The sequence below is a fragment of the Pteropus vampyrus genome, unplaced genomic scaffold (assembly GCF_000151845.1).
Source record: "Pteropus vampyrus isolate Shadow unplaced genomic scaffold, Pvam_2.0 Scaffold570, whole genome shotgun sequence".
Lineage (NCBI taxonomy): Eukaryota > Metazoa > Chordata > Mammalia > Chiroptera > Pteropodidae > Pteropus > Pteropus vampyrus.
The window spans coordinates 1,733-16,890 of NW_011889351.1; the positions used below are offsets into that span (position 1 = coordinate 1,733).

Here is a 15,158-nt window from a genome sequence, read left to right on the forward strand (position 1 = left end):
AGAAAGGGAGAGAGAGAGGGAGAGAGGAAGGGAGGAGAGGGGAGGGGAGGAGAAGGGAGAGGAATGGGAAAGGAGTGGTGGGAGGAAAGGAGGGGACCTGGAGTAGAGGCAGTCAAGGAAAGGGAGTAAGTGGGGGTCCTGAGATTTCCTCATTAGGAGTCATCTTGGCTCCAAGGGAAGATAGATGTCTCCTAGCTATATTCAGGACCTCTGACAAGCAGGAAATTTCAGCAGGAATAAGAGGTGGTAAAGTGGTCTCCCTTGTACCTAAGAACTTTCAACCAAACATAGATGCAGAATGGATATCTCTTGTTTTAACAATGCAGTGTAGTCCCTATAAATCCTGATGGCCTCAGTGTTTATGCCCCATGGCTAGAATTACTGGGTAAGGATGGTGGGTACCACTGGGAGAAGATGTGCCATTTTAGATGGACCAAGGGAGATGGAGAAGAGTGATATGTCACTTAGCCTGGTTCTGGAGCCATAAGTAGATACAGAAAATTGTTATGAGTCCAGAGTCACTGGAATAGGCCAAGGGAGCAATGGTAACATCAACTATAAAAGAGCCAGTTTCAGCAGGAGGTGGGAGGAGGCAGCCTTTGGCCAGACACAGCTCCCAGGAGAGGAGCCAAACCTTCTCTCCTACAAGTTGGCATCTCTACCATCCATCACGTCTGGGCCAATTCTAGGTTTCCACTGTCAGAGTCAACCAGTGCCCAGAGGCTGAAGGACAGACCAAACGATTTCTCCAGCTCCTTCTGACTTAGTTGGAGGGAAAGAGAAGTGGTGAAGTCAGGACTAAACGCTGGACTGGCATTTTTGCTTCCACTCTGCTCTCTTTCTGTACCATGTTCCAGACACTGAGTCTGCCCAAGGTGTATGTATGTGTGTGTAAATGAATTGTAGTTCCCCTCACTGCCACCAAAAAAAAAGAAAAGGCACTGTATCTCCCTTACCCCTCCAGAGTAGAGGGCTCATTCATTGTCATGGGCCTCAATTTCCTTAGACCTCACCAGAGATACAATTAACTTCACATTTCTAAGACAACCAAAGGCTAGATCCTCCCTTTCCCAATAGGCCCACAGACCATGTGGGCAGATTGCTTATGGGCTCCATCCACTTCAGCCTTGTTCCTCCCAGGCAAAGGGGAAGCAATTTCAAGGGCACATGCCATATTGCCCCTACTCTATGATACTGCTGCTCTTCTAACCTATGAACCAAATTAGCTGCAAGCACCTGAATTGACCCAGGCTGCTCCAATACTCTTCTTGCCTTCAAGTACACCCATTCCAATACACCCATTCCACAGCAAACTTAATCATGGTCTGAGAAAGCTTGGTGTAGTGAAAGAGCCCTATTATCTTGGGTTCTAGGCTCTTCTTAGCCATTTAACAGCATGTGATCATGGGAAAATCATTTACTATGAGCCTCAATTTTCCTCACCTATGAAATGGAAATAATAATAGTGCCATGTCTGAAGGGTTAAGAAGCTTAATAATTGTGAATATAAAACACTGAGCACACCAAGTAAAATGAGCTAATACATTGTTTCCTAATGAGTACAAAGTGAGAGTACAAAGTATCCTTTAACAGGTGAATGGTTAAACAGACTGTGGTACATCCATATCATGGAATAAATATAAGGACTGAACTATTGATAACATACACAAACTTGAATGGATTTCCAGGGAATCATGCTTAGTGAAAAAAGCTAAAAAATCCTAAAAAGTTATAGAGTGTATCACTCCATTTTTAAAATGACAAAATTTAAAAAGTAGAGGATAGATTAGTGGTTGCCAAGGGTTAAGGAAGGGGTGAGATGGGAATGATTATAAAAGGGCAACATGAGGAATAATTATGGTGTTGGAACTATTCAGTATCTTGACTGTAGTGGTAGATACACGAATTTATACAGGTAATAAAATTGCATAGAACTTAATACACGCACACACATGAACAAGTAAAACAAGAAATCTGAATAAGACTGGTGGATTATATCAATATCAATATTCTGGTTGTGATATTACACTGTAGTTTTTGCAAAATCTTACTGTGGGTGAAAGTAGGAAAAATGTACAAGGGATCTCTGTACCATTTCTTACAACTGCATGTGAGTCTACAATTACCTCAATTAAAAAAGCTATGATAGATTATTAATGGCTCTGCTGGGTATAGGAGGGAGAAGGGGCTGCCCTTGTGTTTCCATTGCAGAATTCCAAAGAGGAAGATTAAAAAATATTATTCTCATTAGGGTACATCAGTAAAATGATCATAATCATGGGGAGGGAGGATATTTGTATCTGTTGACCCAATAATTCCATTTCTTGGAATCTACTACAAAAAAATGCATGAAGTTTTATGTGTTAGAATATTTACTGTGGTATTATTTAGAACAGTAAAAATATCTAAAGGATTAAAAATAGGGGATGAGGCTTATAAATCATAGCACATCTAGGTAATAAAAGTCTATAGATTTTAAACATACTTTAAAAAAATACACCCAGCACAATGCCTGGCACATAGTAGGCACTCAATAAATGGTAGTTCTTTTCACTTTACTGCTATGTTCTGGCTATCCAAAAAGCTAATGTAGGTAAATGTACTTAATAAACTATAAAGTGCCTGGCAAATGCTAGTGTTCCTATCCTAATGACTTATTCTCTCCCAGCTCCCCTCCTAGATGAAGCTGTAATTCCAGGCACAACACTGCCTAAGGTGCTCCTAGCTTGAGAGGAATGGGAATGGGGGAACTGACTTCTTGGGGAGTCTGACTCAAGGGATTGGGGCTATTTCCTTTCCAGGAGACTGCCACCACCAGCTCCACACTATGAAGAAAACTACGGACATTCTCCCCAGCATATACACGTACACATATCTGGCCTATAATTTCAGGGGACTCATGGAGTCTTTGAAGCAATGTCAGCCCTGCTGACTCCATAAAATAGATTCTATTGCATCAGCAACTGCTGACTTAGCACCTACTCAGTATCAGGCACTGTCCTAGGTACTTTACATACATTATTTCACTAAATTCTCTCCACAATCTTAAGAGGCTGTTCATCTGAATTTCAGACAAGGAAACTAGGGCTCAAAGGGGTTAAGTGACTTACCAAGGTAGCAGAGCTGATAGCACATAAATGGAAGCAGTGGCACTGGAACCCAAGGCTGTGTGCCTCCAAAACTTGTGAACTAACCACCATGCATGCTATATTTAGAAGGACTGAGAAGGGGTGCATTGTGTGAAAACTGCACGAGGATACATCTGAAGGAGCTCCAGAAAAGTAACCCTGTTCTTCCAATGCCCATTGGGTAGGCACAGACTTAAATACACCCCAGGCAGAAGAAAACTCTCTGAAGAGAAGAAGTAGGCCCATTCTGAAGTCTTACATCTCATAAATAACTTTTTCCATATGCTTAACCTCTATCCTTTCTACTAAAATCTGGTCCCTTTCCTCTCATTTCTAGTGGGGATGGTGAACTTATGACATGGTGCCCCTCCACAAAAGGTCCTAGGTCAGGAAGGGGATAGAAGAGCTGCTTCTTTCTCAGTTCTGTTGAGGCCATGACTAGGATGCATTAGTCCCTTTGGTCTCCTGGATCTGCCCCAAGGTATCAAACCAAAAGATGAGCAGAATATGGACCAGGAAAAGCAGAAAGGAGTAGCCTAAACAGACCAAGGAGACCAGCTTGGAGGATGGCCTCCTTGTCTCTTGGGACCTCAGTGCCAGGCTCGGGGTGAAGTTAAGGTGAGCAGTTTTTCCTACCAGGCCCAGCAGCCAGCTTCACGTTTGACATCTACCTAGCTGTGGAGGTCTACCCAGCATCCCTCATGCCAGAGCCTCTTGTTTTTCTAGCTATGACATCTCTATAGAGAGGAGGGGACTGGGGGTTCTGCCACTTGGTATTTACTCCTCCTGTTTCAATATTATCTTGCTGGACTTGCTCAGAACCAGGCAGCCCAATTGGGGGCCTTAGAGATGCCTAGGGTAGAGAATAACCTAGTGAAGAGGATGTTGGCATCTCAAGGCTAGGTCCAAAGCCCTTTTTCTGAATGCGAGAGCCAGAAGGACAACTGGGGCCTGAGTCTGGACACATAGATTGGGGAGGGTAAGTCTCATCCCTCCCTGAATCTGTCCCTCCATCCTCCATACACTATTTTACCCTGCTGGGGCCCAAGCATACCCACTGATTACTTTGGCTTCCCTCACCACCCACTCTATGGATATGAGAGGGTTAAAGGCATGGTATGGGCAAGCTATAAATTTCCTATCAGTGTGGGGAGAGTAGAACTGTTGGCAGGGAGGGGGCTGGGCTGGGGGGAAGGGGGAGCTGGGAAAAAGCCAGGAGGTTGTCTCTAGGTAACAATAAACACTGCAAGCAAGGAGCAGCTGTTACACTTACTCTCTCTGCATCACAATGCTGAAATAACACTAATAAACCAGTGTGCCCAATGCAAAGGCACATACGCATTTAGGGCTGGGTTCCACTGCACCCCTAGGGCTGCCCTCTGCTTTGAGTCAGGGCCTTTGATGCCCATGGACATACAAGTCTTGGCCTGGCTATACTTGTGGGGAGGATGAGGACTGATGAATCAGTCTCAGAGTCAGAGTGGTCACAGAGGCTGGGGATTCTGGGTTCAGATCCTGGTGGCATTTCCTGGTGGAAAGAGTTCAAATGGGATAACTAACTTTTGGCTGGGAGTTGGGAGGAGAGGAGGAGAGTGAGAGAGAGAAAAGTGTAGGGAACAGACAACTACTTACCACGTCTTCTTAGATTGGAAGGGATGAGATGGCCAGGACTGGAGTTGGCTGAAGGGAGTTGGAAGAAAAGGGGGAGCCAAGGAGAGATTTGAGAAAGAGAAGCATGTGATATTGAGTGAAGCTTCTATCTCTCACTCACTCACACGCCCTTGTATCTCCCCCGAACCTGGTACACCCAGCCTTCCCCTCACAGCACCATTTTTATATCAGAGCTGGGCGACTGTTGGTTTAGTTCAGGACTGAGCTTTATTATGAGTGTTCCAGGGGGGTCCCCTGGACTCCTGATGCCGTCAGGGAGAGCTGGGGGGGGGGCAGGCAGGTGGTGGAGTTGATCCCATGTCCCTACACAGAGTGACTGGTCTGTCCCTTTCTCCAACCAAAATCATCTCTGGATCTCTAGGAGCATCCCAGCAGAGGGCCCCTCACCTCAGCTGGAGAGCAGAACCACCAGCAATGAAAGAAATAGAAATAGGCACATGAATAGTCACTTTGTCAGAGAACTCCCCTCCTCTTAGCCCATCCCTCTCTGAATTTCGAGGGAGGGTAATTATTATGTATCCGGACACACTGGTATCCAAGATTCTGTTTTCCTCTGCTGAAACAAGGAGGCCCCTGGGGCTGTGTTCAAAGGCATGGGTGGTTCTCCTGGTCCACTGTCTAGCCCCTTTCTGCTGGTGTGATCTCGAATTTAGTATCCTATCATCCCCCTGATTCGAAAAGAATGGAGAAGATGCACTTTGACAGCCTGGCCTGTAAGGGAAGAGGGAATCAGCACCTTTAAAGATCTATGATGCTTATTTTCAGGTAAGAGACCAGTGGTACTCCTTCCAGGTTCTGGTCTTATAATGGTGCTTAAAAAAAAAAAAAAATTCCTAAGTCATGTGGTATTAGCTGGGTACCCAGAGCTCTGGGCAGGCATGTGAGGGTAGGGAGAAGTAGCTGTGCCTGCCTGGAAAGCACCTCTTCTGGAAGGTGCTCAGGAGCACTGAGCTGCCCCAGCACATGCGGACGCCCAGTACCCTCTGTGCAGCCAACGGTTACAGTAAAGGCAATAACTGGCCTCTCTTATCCTTTCCTCACTAGTAAGCCTCTCAGTGAGAATGCTCAGCCTTTTCTGCTCTCTTTCTCATTTCTCTCTCTTCTTTCATAGCTAGGGGCTTTCCTTGCCCCACAATCCAGATGAGAAACCTTCATCTACAGAGCTCAGAGTGAAGGAGAAATGGGCAAAAGACAGCTCTAACAGGCCTGGGCTCCCTTCCCCACTGTTGTTTTCATGAACCACCCCCACTGCTATGAGTCACCAGAACCTTGAGCTCAGCTGAGCTGCCAGCAGCCTTCTTTCTCCCTGCCTCCTCTAGCTAGGCAGATATGCACCCAAAAGGCCCCAGAGCCCAGCATCTTCCTACTCGAAGGGCCAGAGCCCCCTTCTTTATCTCTAGGAATATGCAACACAGACACATTGAGATGAGTGAGCAAAGAAGTACAAGAGACCCCACCATGTTCTGTGTGCTGGAGCAGAGAGCCGGCTGCCTGCACGGCAGAGCAGGATTGCCAGCCAGTAGAGTTGGCACACTTGGGCACACAGCTTTGTTGGCATGAGAGAGGGGGCACAGGAGAGGATGGGGTAAGGAGGCTGTTTCAGGAGCAGGCATCTCCTCCTTGCTCCCTCTCTGGTCACTGTTTCTTCTCCTTGGCCTCTCCCTGGATGCTGATGGACATCATGGCACTGCCACCTCTGAGATGCCTTCTTTCCCTTCCTCCATGGCTTTGGGGGTATCTGCATGACAATCTTCAAGGTATCAGAGTAGGAGGTTTATATATCCAGATCTCTCTCCACCCAGTGGAACACACTGAAGGAGAAGGAGGAAGGGGGTCCTATCAGAGTACACGCTAAACCCTGGGCTAATAATGAGCTCCTCTCCAAACTGCAGGGGATTCTGGGTACTGCTACTTCTGTGTTCCACTTACTTCAAGTCTATCCCTCTTTCCCTGCAAAGGCTCAGGGTTTCTTCTGGATTCCAGAGCAGGATCTGACTCCAGGGCTGTAGATCTGGCACCCTTGGCTAAACCTTGGGAATATGAGGCAGGGCTGGTGGGACCTGGAGGAAGGGAGGCCCTGTTCCTTAGAGAAACATCCAGAATCTAGACTGAATTCTTTAAGGACCTTTTAGCCCGTCAAATATGCTTCCAATGTTGGTTTGGAGGAGGGGTGGACAAGGAGTGAGAAAGAGGATCTCTAAAAGCCTGACATCCTCTCCCCTTTTTCTTCACTACATACTCTTCTCTACTGCTGTGTTTCAGAAGAAAAACAGCAGCTCTGCAAACAGAAGCCATCTAATAAATCCCCCGAAAGATATTCAATATGAATGGTTTGCCCTATGGTAGGCAGCCAGCCTCACAGGTGAGACTACAGGCCTCTCAGTTTCCAAATTTTCCCTTTTTATCTTCTCCCCACTTTCAAGCTTCTTCCTCATCTCTCCTGACAAGAGAATCTTCCTTGGCACAGAGAAGTTCAACTCCCTGGCACAGTTCTCTTCCCCTACCGGCCGGCCATCAGAAGCAATGAAGGAGCTAGATAGATCCTTTCCAGACTGTTTTGGGGGGATATGAGGGGACCCTTCTCATACTGTTGGCAGTAGAGAAGGCGGAGAATCAGACGGCCAAGGAGATGACCCTGAGAGTCTAAGGACAGGGCAGAACGAGGCTGGAGACACTTAAGAGAGGCATATCCTGGTCTTCCCCAGGATCTTTGCAGATATAAAATGGGGTACTATGATAGACGAGAAGACAATTCTGGGAGTGGGGAAAGGTGTTGGGGCTTGGAGGGTGTGATAAGTTTCTAACCACACTGCTTTCCAACCTCTGTGCCCATCCTTGCCCTAACCTCAAACTATGAAGCATAGAACAAAGAATGTTGAATTTTTTGAGGAAGAAGATGCTAGGAAATGCCACCTTTGGCAAACTGGTGGGAAAGTCCCTTTTCTCCTTAGCCCTAGTGTCTGAACAGTGAAGAAGCAGGAAGGTGGAGATGGGGAAAGCTAGAAGAGTGCCCTTCTCTCCAGTGTACACCAACATCACACAACCAGATGGGGCCAACAAAGAGCTCTGGGGCCATGGCACCACATGAAAGCAACGGTATTTCTGACTCAGCTTTCAGAGCCTTCAGTTTTGTTTCTGTCTCTGTTCTCAGCTTAGACATGGATAAGAGGTATAAGACCACTGCTTGTTACATTTTCTGGCTTAATTTTCTCTAGCAGCTTACATTGCATCGGGGAAATTTGTGATAAAATCTCACAAAAAGCTCAATCTTTAGTCATCATTGGGGGATTTAATTATAGGTTAAAGAACTGGGATTGTTAGTGTATTTCCTTCCCTGTGGACCTTATAGAATATGATAAAATCCTAAGGGAACTGGGGCAATGAGGGATCTGTCTGCTTAGAAGCAATGGAATGGATGAGATGACCCCTGGAACAAGCTGTATGAGGGAAATGTCCCCCCAGTAATGCACCTGCCCGATTCCCTTCCATTCCTTCCAGGACTCAGGGGCCAGAGATGTGAGACTGGTGGCAACAGAGAATAATATCCTGCCAACCCTCTTCCCTTGACTTTCCTCCCCACACCCTACCTACCTACCTTTCCCTGTGTTCCCAGGAACTCTCCAAATCCAGGAACACAAAGCAACACCAGGACAGGATTCAACTAATTTCCCCTCTCTGGGTCTCTGTTTCCACATCTGTAAAATGAAGTGCACGGCAAAATGAGCTCCAAGTTCTTTTTCTTGCAACAGTAAGGTTCTATGATTCATACCTCGAAGGCACCAGGCCTCGTTTGCATGCTGTTCTGCATGTAATCTCCATGGCATTTATTTTATGTCCAAACGTACAGAAATATCTCTGAACCCTGCCCTTTTTCCTCTCACCACAGTCTCTGGTTCTATGGTCCCTGGCTCTTGTCCTCTCTCTTCAAAGCTCTGACCCCACCTTCCTTTCACAGTTTTACAGCACTCACTGGGACAAGCCCAACTGAACAAAACCCTAGGAGCAAGAAAAGAGCCTTACCTAATATCCTGGCTGCAATTCTGGGCCCCAGACCTGAGTCAATCGGTACAGTTCCATCCTTTTTGGAGGTTCTGGCAGCTGGGGGGAAACCCTGGCACCTCTCCTCAGTGCCTCCCCTCCTCCTCCACCTCACCATTCTCCATGCCAGAACACAAAGTGGCCAGTGATTGATGGGCCTGGGTTCCTGGTAACCGCACCCAGTGGCCCAATCCTCCTCCCTTACCCAATCCCTCCCCTGTCCCTATTCAGAGATCAGATTGTCTCATGTTGGTCCCTGAGGTCCCATTAATTAAAAATACATCCAATTAAATGGCAGGTGAAAACGTGCTATTGGAGCTCTCCACCCCCCTGCCCCAGCTTGATGCCCCCTCCCCTGAAGGCTCAGCTGTGCTTTGAGCTGAGAAAAAAAAAGAGAGAGAGAGAGAGAGAGAGAGAGAGAGAGAGAGAGAGAGAGAGAGAGAGAGGAAGAAAGAGGGAGAGAGAAGAGGAAGACATAGGGGTTGGGGGTATGGCAGTGCGAGGGGGGGTGCTATTTGAACCTCTGCCAGGGTAGCATGTGCCAGCCTGGGAGGGTGGCACTGTGCCCTGGTGTCTAATTTCTAGAGGTGTGAGTAGGTTCAGTCAGCTGGGTACCCACCTCCATTTTCTTTAAAGGGGCAGAGGGAAGTCAAAGGGCATGGCTAGCTATGCTGCCCTCCTTCTGGGCTTAGTGGGTGAAGGGCAGAAGTGTAAATGGTAGAGGGCCATTAGGTGGGATGTGTGATATTCAGGGGTTGGAAGAGTTTGAGGCCTCCATTCTTGGCATATCCCTGCTCTTCCTCACATTGCAAAGAAGATAAAGAAGAGCCGGCTAGGACTCAGGTGGCAGGGCATGGCAATGCTCCCAAGCCAGGCTGTGCCTACTTCTGCCCACAGGAAAGCAGAGGAAAGAACAGAGGGATGGAGAAGGAAGGAGCCATAATTTGTGTGGGAGCAGATGGGTCAAATAGGATAAAATATACAAGGATGGACGTTTGTGTGGGCACCACATTCCCCAGCACCTCACAGGTAAGACAGTCTAGATGGATTTGTTCTGTTTGCCCTTTCTCTAGGCAAAAAGAAACAGCAGTAGTGTGAAGTCACTTCGACCTGGCTGCCTGGCAGGCTGTGAGGTATTTCCCTTGAGCACTGATAACTCTCATTCTCTTCCACACTTATGATGTCCCCAGCATTTTGTCAGATAAGGCATCTGCCCCTCCACCGTCTGCCCCTTATAAAGCCCTCCCTCTGACCCCAAGCAATGCAAAGCTCATGGGCACTGAGAGCTGTCAGGAGAGGAGCTAGGAAAGAAGGGGTGACTAAGGGTGGCACTCAGAATCCAGGAAGGAGTGGGGGTGCTTTTCTGACCCAGAGCTCCCGTCTGGCCTCCTTGGCAGCCTCAGTACCTCCTCACTTCACTTTAACGCTAATTGGAGATTTTAATCTGCGCTGCTGCTCTGCTCGGGGTGCTGGGGGGAGCGCCAGCTGTGCAGTAATTCCAGCAGCACCGACTGTTTAATCAAGCTGTCCTCCTGGGGAGGGGCCCTCGGGCATGGGGGTAGGAGGGAGGAGGAGAACCTCTGTCATCCCTTAGCCTATTCAGCCTGGAAGGGCTTCATAGAGACTAAGGATCAATTGTGTGGTACCTCATCCCCATAAGGGCCCCATGGCCACTTGAATCCATGGCAGAGCCACTACACAATATAGGGTCAGTATGAGGCTCATGGGTCAAAGCAGCCCCCCTCCCCACCCTGCTTTCTGACACCTTTTTTGACTCAGAGACCTGGGGTGTCCTGGGGTATCCTCCAGCCACTCAGGCTGCAAACATCCACTAAACCATCTTGAGCTCTGCAGGTTTGTGCTGGGGGAGGTGATGGGAGCACAGAGGCTGAACTTCCCCACCTTATCTTCAGTCCTCTCTCCAACACACTCTTACTAACAAAGATACTTCTCTTAAAACAATTCTAAGAGATTTTTCCTCTGAAAACCACAGGTACCCCACCCTCCAGGCTAAAAAAGTGACTGTCTTGGAGGCAGGACAGTGGGGTGGACAGCTGGAGGCAGCTACACTCTGAGGTGAGAGAAGCACTTGTGCAAGGTGTTCAGTGCCTAGAGCTAGGGCGCTTCCCAAGTTCAGCTGGGAACATACTGAGATACCAGGATACTAGGGAAGTGTTCAGGGTATCAGGAATTTTTAAGGAAAAACAAATGGTACTAATTATTCTTTTTGCTTTTTAGGTACCAGCCTCAGGCTCTGTTGGGGTCTTTCTGACCTCTGTCTTGGGGAAAGGGTGCCCCCATTGGCCAAACTCTGTCTGCTAAGGGGCAGGAGTTTTAATTGGTCAGCAGCACCCTCGTGTGGCAAAAACCAAGACTGCAGCTGTCCAACTGGCCCCTCAGCTTTGCCCGATCAGCCAGCCAGGTTGACAGACAGATGGGCGGGGTTATAAGTGTTGGTGCTCTCGGTGCCATCAAGGTATCCAGTACACGCTTACTGCTCAACCACTTCCAGGGACATTTCCTGCTTTCTAACACCTGCCACATCCCTCCACCCACTCCATCCTAACCCCAACTCAAGGTATGTGTCTATCAGAGGAGGGAGCACCTTACCTAGAGCTGGCACTTATTTCAGACTGCTGCTTATGCTGTCTGGATGGTAGGGGTGAAAGAGGCATTGCTGAGACAGGAGATCTAATGTCAAAAGGGTAAGCTGATGTCACCTCCAATGGCAAGAGGCTCCAGCACCCCTGCCAAATTCTCTATAGGTGCCAGACGACAGAGACAGCTGCCACCTGAGCTCAAGACAGAGCATCACCTAGTGGTGGTTTCCGGGACAGACTCTACAGAGCCTGAGATCCTTGTCCTCAAGAATGGACACCAGATAAACAAATACCTTTCCCTCAAAAGATTTAGATACTCTCCAAGGATGCCAGGCCACTGAGCAGAATGCACATATGGGGCTTTGGACAAAGAGAAGGGCTGCCTGTCATTAGACCTTTCCTTCCAGTGTCAAATACCATCTGTTTACTGGTCACTTCTTCCCGCACTCATTAAATGGGGGAAATGGTTCTGAACTACAGAAGAGGCAAAGGAGATTTAACATCAGGAAGGTCTTGCTAAAGATTAGGACTGGAAGTCACCAAGGCAGTAAGCTGAGTCTTCAAGGTCTTCCCCACTTGTTGAAGATATTTAACAGAGAGGAATATTCCAAAAGAGAAATATGACCCTGCTTGGGGTTGATGGGTAGGGAGAGGAGCACACTTACCTGGCAGCAAGAAGGGTGGGGATGGGCACTAGAGGCTGGTGACCTGCCTGGTTCTGGGCACTGAAGATGGAGAGAAGCAGTCTTGTATGTCTCTACTGGTGTCTCACACAGTGTTTGGACAAGTGGACTTCCCATCAAACCTGGAAAAGAGGTGGAGAAGCTGATGAGAGATAGTAAGAAGGGACAGCACTACCCTATCTTGACTTAGAATAACGGGAGAGACAATAGCTTCTTGGGGAAAAAGAAGGCAGGGTTATGTGTGTATGAAGTGGTGGTTAAGTGGGACAGGTGTTGTAGAGGAGAGGCTGAGAGTAACAGACATCAGCATCCCACCATAGAGGAATAACCATTAGCACAGCTATCCAAGAGGGAAGAACAGGAATGAAATGCCTGTCAGTGCCAATAAAGGGGGTAACCCTCTCTAGACAGGAGGGAGAAATTGTTCATCAGAAGGTAGGACACCATAATAGGGTCAAATAAAAAGCTAAGGAAACTCCACTGGAGATCTTTCGGAATAAGAAACTTCCCTGAGACAGTGCTTGTGTTGCGGGCGGGGGGCGGGGGGGGGGCGGGGCGGGTGTGTGTGTGTGTGTATTCGTCCCTTACAAAAGCAAACTGATGAAATTAGGTCCCTACCTGGCTTGAGTCAGGGCTCCAGATAACAGATGACTGATGGACATCACAACATTTCTCAGGGGCCATCCTTCTTCCTGCTGCTGCTACCTGTAAAAGGAAAATGACAGGTTACATTAGACATGAGACAAAGAACTAGACACTAAAGAAGGTCTTTGGTCTTTCACCGAGGAGCATGGCCTTAGTAGGTAACAGTGATTGTGATGGTCAGCATTCTTCCAATTCCCTCCAACCTGAATTCATGAAGCCCAGGCAAGATTTATGAACTTTAAGTATGCTCCCAGAGACAGTTATAACTGTTATAAGACTCCTACCTCCAAGGAACTAGTCCCTAGCCTGATAAAGTAAAAACCATGGTTCCTATTTACTTAAGAGATAAAGAATTCAACAGAAACAAAAGCTGCAAAACCCAGAATTATAAAGGGTAATGATGGTTCAAGGTCAAAGCAAAGTTAATGCAAGAAGGTGACTAGAGGAGGCCGTTTTAGATCAGATCATCAGCTTGTGTTTGAGGTTCTCTTGTCCAAAATAGCTTCTCTGAGAACTTGGAGGAGGAGGGGGGAAAAAAAAAGGTCCTATGAGACAAAAGAGATTTGAGCTTTGCAGGACAGCAAGTAGGTCTATTGTACATTCCCTAGGAATTTGAGCAAGTAGGTCTATTGTACATTCCCTAGGTAGAGATGACTTTGCAAAGGTACCAACTCCACATTCCCCCTATGCTATCAATTAGGGTATGATAGAGAAAATGTAAAGGATATGTACCAGGATCTGTCATCAGCAGACAATGTTCATTACACAGACCCCCTGCCCCTCTGACCTAGACCCATGAAATCTATCTCTAAGCAGGCCAGTAGTGCCTTTCTCCCTCCAAGGTTTTGCTTCCAGCTTAGGGATTCTTCAGCATTCCCCTCAGCTCATCAGTGGCTGCGAGGCTCAAATGCATAAACATTGGAAGGGACTTGTAGATACATCTGGGAGAGGTCCAAAGAGGGGAAGGGAGTCTTAGCACCACAGTAAGATGACTTCAGAACCTGCCATACCTATCAGCCCATTGAGCACACTATTTAAGTCTTAGGTAACTGTAGAGCCTTCCTTTAGCCTCATCGAAGGAGAAAACCAACAACCCAAAACTAAAAAATAAAAATAAAAAATAAGGGAGAGGTGAGTTCCTCCACCCCCAATTTCCCTGTAATCTCAGAGAATAACCCATTTAGAGTTCTATAATCCCTTCTCTTTCAGAGACTCCCGTTTCCCAGCAGGTGAGATGTGTTTTTCTATTCCTTCTGATTTTTTTCTATTCCTTCTGATTTTTTCTATTCTTTCTGATTTTTTCATTACAGCTGTATTGTAATTCAAAGAAGCCTGGGTTGAGATTTAGGGATAAATTCCTCACGTTGCTTGAGATCTTTTCCGGCTGTCCAACCCCCAGAGATGGTGGCAAAGTGCTCCTTGAACTTTGGGATAACTGAGGGCATCAGGTTCTTTGGCCACAGCTGCTCTTTGCTTCCCAATACACAAGAACTCCTGACTTTAAATAAAAATTACATCTGCACAATTTGCAATGCCATCGAAAAGTTAGTCTTTGAGGTAAAAATATATAAAGCTTCTGTTTTCTACTAATGTGTTTCATGTCTACCTCTCTACATCAATCTGTCCCACCCCCTCAAAATCTCATAGCTCTACCTTCATTTCCTAAAGAAGCCCAGGGCTCTCAGGAGTTGACCTTAAAGGGCTCTATACTCATGTAGGTTAAGATTCTGGCTCTTGGAATCTAGTCTTGGCTGGCTGCCACTCACTACCTCACTATGAGACTGTGGGTAAGGCACTTCCCTAAACCTGTTTCCTGCTCTGTAAACTGAGAGGTTGAATTAGGTGATCTCTTAGGGTCCCTTTCAAGATCTGGCCATCTATGATTCTATAAGGGAGGACACAAGTGTATTTCTATTAGGAAGTGAGACATTCCTGCCCTTCACACCTTCTCTCTGGGCCAATGCAGGAAGAAGCTCCCCTGTAGATGCCTGCCTTTCTCATGCTGGCTTAACTAAGGGACAAACAAGTGAGTCCCAGTAGGAGGCCTTCCTTTAAGTGCCAAACTCCTTTTATCACAAAGAAAAGATATTAAGAAGGTGATCTAACTCCAATCCCGAATCTTGATAAAGCAGATAGGAGACAAGGTAAGTAACTATATTGGGCAGGAAAGAGTATAAGTGTGCCTCCTCCCACCCCCATGCCCCCAGCATACACCCTAGACTGTTTAAGAGTCTGAGCACATACCTGGCTTTGCCCTAGAGAACCCCATATAAGTAGTGGCAGCTTATCCAATACAACTGTGTGTGGATGAAATAAGCAAGCAAAGACATGTGTAAACACATCCAGAGCATCAACATAAATATCCTAACAATACACATACTCACTCCTATTCT

The 15,158-nt window shown here is 47.0% G+C and overlaps 1 protein-coding gene across 1 annotated transcript in view; it reads right to left on the reverse strand.

Annotated features, from left to right (window-relative positions):
- Window positions 1–4,492: 4,492 nt before the first annotated feature.
- CDK12 (cyclin dependent kinase 12) overlaps window positions 4,493–15,158 on the reverse strand; it is a 57,720-nt gene continuing 47,054 nt past the window's right edge. The window contains exons 14-17 of the transcript XR_897292.2: window positions 12,739–12,825; window positions 12,103–12,242; window positions 8,395–8,494; window positions 4,493–4,808 (exon numbers count right to left, since the gene is read on the reverse strand). The gene's annotated coding sequence lies outside the window, so the exon portion shown is untranslated. The remainder of the gene's footprint in view (window positions 4,809–8,394; window positions 8,495–12,102; window positions 12,243–12,738; window positions 12,826–15,158) is intronic.